The sequence below is a fragment of the Teleopsis dalmanni genome, chromosome X (genome assembly GCF_002237135.1).
Source record: "Teleopsis dalmanni isolate 2A chromosome X, ASM223713v2, whole genome shotgun sequence".
Lineage (NCBI taxonomy): Eukaryota > Metazoa > Arthropoda > Insecta > Diptera > Diopsidae > Teleopsis > Teleopsis dalmanni.
This window is the reverse complement of record NC_051848.1, coordinates 88,964,215-88,971,482: the sequence shown is the minus strand read 5'-3', so window position 1 is coordinate 88,971,482 and position 7,268 is coordinate 88,964,215. Positions and strand designations below refer to the sequence as shown.

General features: G+C 29.3%; 4 long non-coding RNA genes across 7 annotated transcripts; 2 read left to right on the top strand and 2 right to left on the bottom strand.

Moving 5' to 3' along the window:
- Positions 1 to 717: 717 nt before the first annotated feature.
- On the bottom strand, positions 718 to 1,616 carry LOC119690063. Its single transcript, XR_005253542.1, has 3 exons — positions 1,357 to 1,616; positions 1,034 to 1,294; positions 718 to 977 (listed from the first exon to the last, which is right to left on the bottom strand). It is a non-coding gene; the product is annotated as an uncharacterized LOC119690063 (long non-coding RNA).
- An 81-nt stretch (positions 1,617 to 1,697) lies between these two features.
- On the bottom strand, positions 1,698 to 3,272 carry LOC119689561. Of its 4 annotated transcripts, none has more exons than XR_005253452.1 (5): positions 3,179 to 3,272; positions 2,762 to 3,114; positions 2,541 to 2,685; positions 2,258 to 2,480; positions 1,698 to 1,732 (listed from the first exon to the last, which is right to left on the bottom strand). It is a non-coding gene; the product is annotated as an uncharacterized LOC119689561 (long non-coding RNA). The 4 variants fall into 4 exon arrangements; XR_005253454.1 differs by having other exon boundaries at positions 3,193 to 3,269; XR_005253453.1 differs by lacking the exon at positions 3,179 to 3,272 and having other exon boundaries at positions 2,748 to 3,170.
- A 1,565-nt stretch (positions 3,273 to 4,837) lies between these two features.
- LOC119662255 lies at positions 4,838 to 5,995 on the top strand. The gene is made up of 4 exons (XR_005250739.1): positions 4,838 to 4,945; positions 5,008 to 5,152; positions 5,213 to 5,435; positions 5,961 to 5,995. It is a non-coding gene; the product is annotated as an uncharacterized LOC119662255 (long non-coding RNA).
- Positions 5,996 to 6,076: 81 nt separating this feature from the next.
- Positions 6,077 to 7,013, top strand: LOC119662254. The gene is made up of 3 exons (XR_005250738.1): positions 6,077 to 6,336; positions 6,399 to 6,659; positions 6,716 to 7,013. It is a non-coding gene; the product is annotated as an uncharacterized LOC119662254 (long non-coding RNA).
- The last annotated feature ends 255 nt before the right edge of the window (positions 7,014 to 7,268 follow it).

The following is a 7,268-nucleotide window of genomic DNA, read 5'->3' as shown; positions in this document are numbered from 1 at the left end:
TGGTCAGTCGTTATTTTGGAATTATTTTCAATTAATTTTTCTCTATAAATGTATATCATTATAATGAACGCTTATAAATTATGTAAAAAGATAAAACTCTGACATTCTTTAAATAAAATAATGATTCTACCCGGAAACCTACAGAAGATGGTAGGTTGTCAAATACAAAGACAATTAAAAATAATTGGATTAATAGAATATTTTTTGTATTAAAAATAAATGTTTTTTAATTTTACCTAGAGAAAAGGATAAATATTCTCTTATCCAAACCAATACATACATACATAAATATTATTATTTTTTTAAATGTAATAAATACATACATGTATGGAAAATAACTACACATGCGTAATTATATGAAATTTTATACAGTTTAATTAATTTAGTTCGATATTCATTTCCATCCATGGAGGTCATTAATTGATTCTCGTATTTGTGCGTATATTTCCTCAATGGTGTAATTAAAAAATGTTTAAAATGACATATGATATCATTCATAATTACCATATTTCAACAGCGGATGAACATGTATTAATAGCATTTAAGCACTCTTGATAGGTGGTGTATTTGCTCTTAGGTCAATAGGGCCATAGGTGACAGACTATGAAAGGTAGCAGAAAATCCTCCTTTCTGTAGCTATGAGAAAATCAATCATATTAAATCAATGTTTTTTGTATTTTCAATAGTTTCTTTTTGTGTTAGAAAAGTATATACATTATGTTAATTCTCTAAATCAAACACAGTTTTTCGTTGTTGAGGCTCATCTTTATTAAAAAAAATTGGTTTTTCGTTAAACAAAACGTCAAGGTGCTAAAGGCTAAATTATTTGCAAACAGATTTAATACTTCCACCTACTGCTCTAGAATTGACATAGAACATAGAATAGTTCAGTTCCTACTTCAATTGACTATATTTGCTTTAATCTTAACCACCATCTAGAGTTCGGCTTTCCTCTATCAAGTAGGGATGTTGGAATTCTAGATAGAGTAATTTTTGTTAAAATGGCAAACATTTACTATAGACAGTGACATACTTAATCATAAATCAGATCATAGCATCTCACTTCAACTACCGAACCATTTTTATTTTAAATATGTTAATTATTTAGATCGATGATCAACATACACCTCGCATATTTGTTTCAAAAAGAAATTTATTCTTTATATAACGACTCAAGACTTCTGATCCGGTAATGCACTCTTTTACACTTTCGCTGCTTAATGCGAAATTTTCTTAAAAAAACTTAGAACCATTTTTTTTGTCAATCTTGTTTCCAGAACTTCTTCATCATTTTCTAAAATAGCAACTCATTTAAATTTTACTCTCTATTTTATAATATTTACCGCCCGTACTTACCAAAGTCCAGCACCTCCTTTGGTTTCAAGTAACCATTGAATAGAGCGTTGTTATTTGTTGTTTTTGAATAATTTGTAATTTTTGATAAATTATTGTGTGTTCTTTTCTATATGCAACCACTGCTGCATTCAAATTGTAAACAATATCACAAACATTATGTATTAAATTATTTAAATTTTCTGCGTTTTCCATGCTAATTGATTTTCTTCTAACAATACACAATTTAATGTCAGCCGTGTACAATTAAAATGTAAAAAAAAGAAAATGAGCTCTTACAAACATACATACATATACATAAAACATAATTATTTTAGTTCATTTATATTTACAAGGAACATATAAAAATATATAAAAAGAGCATAAAATTGAATTGAATCTGAAATAAAACATAAACAAAAATCATTATTAGACAATTATGAAATCATTATTATTATTATTATTATAAAATAACTTAAATAAAAATAAATCAAAAATTTATGCATAAAATAATATTTAAATTCAATAACAACCAAAATATAATATGCCTAGGAAACGGGTAGAAATAAATTAATGAACGGGCTTCAAAATATGAGTACGCTAATATTGAAACCATAAATTTTGTTGATAGTACCGCCTAAGCTTCAGATGTAGCTCCTCCAAACAGACTCTGAGAGATTTCAATTGGTTTCAGTTTTTAAAGGACTATGCAAGACTACACAAAATATTAATTCTGGAACAACATAAGGTCTCCAAAAATTCTTGCTATGAATATTACAGAAAGGCACTGAAGAAAGTAGCAATGCTATCCTGTTTAAAGATTAAACAAGAAAAGAATGAAAAATACTACGTATGAAAAATGAAAAATGGAGACTAACAGTATTGCCCGCTCAAAAGAGAAGTGCGTTTATAATACAGTGCTTACGTTTAATGTTTACAAATGGCACGCATGATCTAACGTCTGTTGCAGAGGGGTTAGGCATGCGCATGCCTAATGTTTCAAAAGGAGGTGCATTTCTACTTTGCTGGGTTTTACTTAGATTTGGACGCAACTATCGTGGACATATTGAATCACCACACTGCAATATGGTGCTAGCCTCCGACCCATCTGTTGAAAAGTGCCAGGTTTTTGTGATTTCACTTGACACCTACAACATAAAATATATCATAAAATTACAATATAAAACGTATTGATTTTAATAACTTACGCTGCAGCTTCAATGGCATTTCGTTTTTTGAGTACGTCTGTATTTGTCTTTCTGTTTTTCTGCCTTCGTACCGCATGTTTGTTGAAGTTCATGCGTTACTGCGCTCTGCTTCTAATTTTCCTTGCATTTCTTTTATATTTTGTGACTGCAAACATTTCAATTATAATTAGTTTTTAATAAATTTATTATTTGTCTATTAATATCTACAATTCTATCCATACCGCGAAGGAAGTGTGCACAATGACTCTCATGAAATTCCAAAATAGGCATTGTGGGCAGATCCTTTAGCCAGGGCTCTCAATGGAAAAGTATATTCATTTGTTGTGGCAAAGTAGTATTTATTATTCTCCTACGCACTATTTTTGCACAAATTGGACATTTGTATGTCGGCACGGACTCTGTTACCAATTGAGCAGGCCAACAATTTTCGCAAGCATGACTGCATGCAAATAACAGAAATGGACGTTCTTTTATTAAATTAATCTCAAAGCAACGATTGCAATGTATCCATTGTAGTCGCTAATCATTATTACTGACACTATCAATCCATTCACCGCTAGTTGGCATCATTTTACTGTCAATATACATAAATGCATGGTTTAACTTTAAATGCAAAAAAATTAAATTATTTCATATACTTTCGTTTGTTTACATTTTGCAAGTTGTCACATTTTAACAGCGAATTTGTTTAAATTCAAAACAAGATGTCGCTCGCTCATTTACAAAAACGAAACATAGTTGGCGATAAGCGCACTAATAATTAAAATCTGTTATGGAAAGATGATATTAGATCTGTTCCACGAGCTTCTCGTAAGAAATTTGTGTAACACTATGTCAAAAACATAGAAATATAAAGACATGTAATTTGCCTCTGTTAAAAAAATCATGAATTCTGAAAAGGTACACGCAATGGGAAAAACATGTCTGTTCAAACGTATAAACAATCGAACTTATTATTTTATGTATGATCAATGCTATTTTGTTAGTGAAGTCAGCAATCAAACCAATAGCGAACATGTTGTATTTTGCTTGGACAAAATCATATAGAAAAAAACTCTAATATCAGAGCAAATGCACACATAGCTTCTAGTTCATGCGTATGTAAGTTTCTTGGTAAATTTTTTCTACTCTTCTTTTTATTGCACATTTACTAAATATATATATGCATGGGTAGGTGAGACAATATTTTTGAATGTGATGCTTGGATTTTGTTTTTGTGCCTTTTTTTTCTTAAAATATATGACTGGCTTCGTGTGCATGAAATACACAAGTCTTCCAAATTATTTAAAATTTGATTTTTGCTGAAATTTTATACTAGCTTCATACTAAAATATGATATTTGCCTATGACATGATGGAAAACACTGGAGTAGCGCAACCACAGTTGTTATTAGTGTAAATGCTCTTAATATGTTTGGCTATCAAGACTCGGCTATGCCATACAGTAACAATAGTTTCATGAAGAATATTCATAAACACCATATTATACAATAATTGATTATGCTTTATATATTAAGTTTTTATTATTATATTCTTATATCAAATACAATAGAATTATTAACTAAATTTTATTACTTAAATTATATAGAATACAACTATAAACCGTAGATAACTAATTATACATTAACTTTAATTAACTAGAACTATTAACTAAATTTAATTACATATTACTTATAACTATTTAAAATAAAATTACTTATATAAGGGTGAATAATATTATTTATTGTTAATTTTTTTAATCATTCATATATATTATTAGACTAATATTTTTACATATATATAAATTTTTAATTTTTTTTAAATTTATTTTTATATTTCTATGTTTTTGATCATATTTCCATAACAGATTTTAATTATTAGTGCGCTTATCGCCAACTATGTTTCGTTTTTGTAAATGAGCGAGCGACATCTTGTTTTGAATTTAAACAAATTCGCTGTTAAAATGTGACAACTTGCAAAATGTAAACAAACGAAAGTATATGAAATAATTTAATTTTTTTGCATTTAAAGTTAAACCATGCATTTATGTATATTGACAGTAAAATGATGCCAACTAGCGGTGAATGGATTGATAGTGTCAGTAATAATGATTAGCGACTACAATGGATACATTGCAATCGTTGCTTTGAGATTTATTTAATAAAAGAACGTCCATTTCTGTTATTTGCATGCAGTCATGCTTGCGAAAATTGTTGGCCTGCTCAATTGGTAACAGAGTCCGTGCCGACATACAAATGTCCAATTTGTGCAAAAATAGTGCGTAGGAGAATAATAAATACTACTTTGCCACAACAAATGAATATACTTTTCCATTGAGAGCCCTGGCTAAAGGATCTGCCCACAATGCCTATTTTGGAATTTCATGAGAGTCATTGTGCACACTTCCTTCGCGGTATGGATAGAATTGTAGATATTAATAGACAAATAATAAATTTATTAAAAACTAATTATAATTGAAATGTTTGCAGTCACAAAATATAAAAGAAATGCAAGGAAAATTAGAAGCAGAGCGCAGTAACGCATGAACTTCAACAAACATGCGGTACGAAGGCAGAAAAACAGAAAGACAAATACAGACGTACTCAAAAAACGAAATGCCATTGAAGCTGCAGCGTAAGTTATTAAAATCAATACGTTTTATATTGTAATTTTATGATATATTTTATGTTGTAGGTGTCAAGTGAAATCACAAAAACCTGGCACTTTTCAACAGATGGGTCGGAGGCTAGCACCATATTGCAGTGTGGTGATTCAATATGTCCACGATAGTTGCGTCCAAATCTAAGTAAAACCCAGCAAAGTAGAAATGCACCTCCTTTTGAAACATTAGGCATGCGCATGCCTAACCCCTCTGCAACAGACGTTAGATCATGCGTGCCATTTGTAAACATTAAACGTAAGCACTGTATTATAAACGCACTTCTCTTTTGAGCGGGCAATACTGTTAGTCTCCATTTTTCATTTTTCATACGTAGTATTTTTCATTCTTTTCTTGTTTAATCTTTAAACAGGATAGCATTGCTACTTTCTTCAGTGCCTTTCTGTAATATTCATAGCAAGAATTTTTGGAGACCTTATGTTGTTCCAGAATTAATATTTTGTGTAGTCTTGCATAGTCCTTTAAAAACTGAAACCAATTGAAATCTCTCAGAGTCTGTTTGGAGGAGCTACATCTGAAGCTTAGGCGGTACTATCAACAAAATTTATGGTTTCAATATTAGCGTACTCATATTTTGAAGCCCGTTCATTAATTTATTTCTACCCGTTTCCTAGGCATATTATATTTTGGTTGTTATTGAATTTAAATATTATTTTATGCATAAATTTTTGATTTATTTTTATTTAAGTTATTTTATAATAATAATAATAATAATGATTTCATAATTGTCTAATAATGATTTTTGTTTATGTTTTATTTCAGATTCAATTCAATTTTATGCTCTTTTTATATATTTTTATATGTTCCTTGTAAATATAAATGAACTAAAATAATTATGTTTTATGTATATGTATGTATGTTTGTAAGAGCTCATTTTCTTTTTTTTACATTTTAATTGTACACGGCTGACATTAAATTGTGTATTGTTAGAAGAAAATCAATTAGCATGGAAAACGCAGAAAATTTAAATAATTTAATACATAATGTTTGTGATATTGTTTACAATTTGAATGCAGCAGTGGTTGCATATAGAAAAGAACACACAATAATTTATCAAAAATTACAAATTATTCAAAAACAACAAATAACAACGCTCTATTCAATGGTTACTTGAAACCAAAGGAGGTGCTGGACTTTGGTAAGTACGGGCGGTAAATATTATAAAATAGAGAGTAAAATTTAAATGAGTTGCTATTTTAGAAAATGATGAAGAAGTTCTGGAAACAAGATTGACAAAAAAAATGGTTCTAAGTTTTTTTAAGAAAATTTCGCATTAAGCAGCGAAAGTGTAAAAGAGTGCATTACCGGATCAGAAGTCTTGAGTCGTTATATAAAGAATAAATTTCTTTTTGAAACAAATATGCGAGGTGTATGTTGATCATCGATCTAAATAATTAACATATTTAAAATAAAAATGGTTCGGTAGTTGAAGTGAGATGCTATGATCTGATTTATGATTAAGTATGTCACTGTCTATAGTAAATGTTTGCCATTTTAACAAAAATTACTCTATCTAGAATTCCAACATCCCTACTTGATAGAGGAAAGCCGAACTCTAGATGGTGGTTAAGATTAAAGCAAATATAGTCAATTGAAGTAGGAACTGAACTATTCTATGTTCTATGTCAATTCTAGAGCAGTAGGTGGAAGTATTAAATCTGTTTGCAAATAATTTAGCCTTTAGCACCTTGACGTTTTGTTTAACGAAAAACCAATTTTTTTTAATAAAGATGAGCCTCAACAACGAAAAACTGTGTTTGATTTAGAGAATTAACATAATGTATATACTTTTCTAACACAAAAAGAAACTATTGAAAATACAAAAAACATTGATTTAATATGATTGATTTTCTCATAGCTACAGAAAGGAGGATTTTCTGCTACCTTTCATAGTCTGTCACCTATGGCCCTATTGACCTAAGAGCAAATACACCACCTATCAAGAGTGCTTAAATGCTATTAATACATGTTCATCCGCTGTTGAAATATGGTAATTATGAATGATATCATATGTCATTTTAAACATTTTTTAATTACACCATTGAGGAAATATACGCACAAATACGAGAA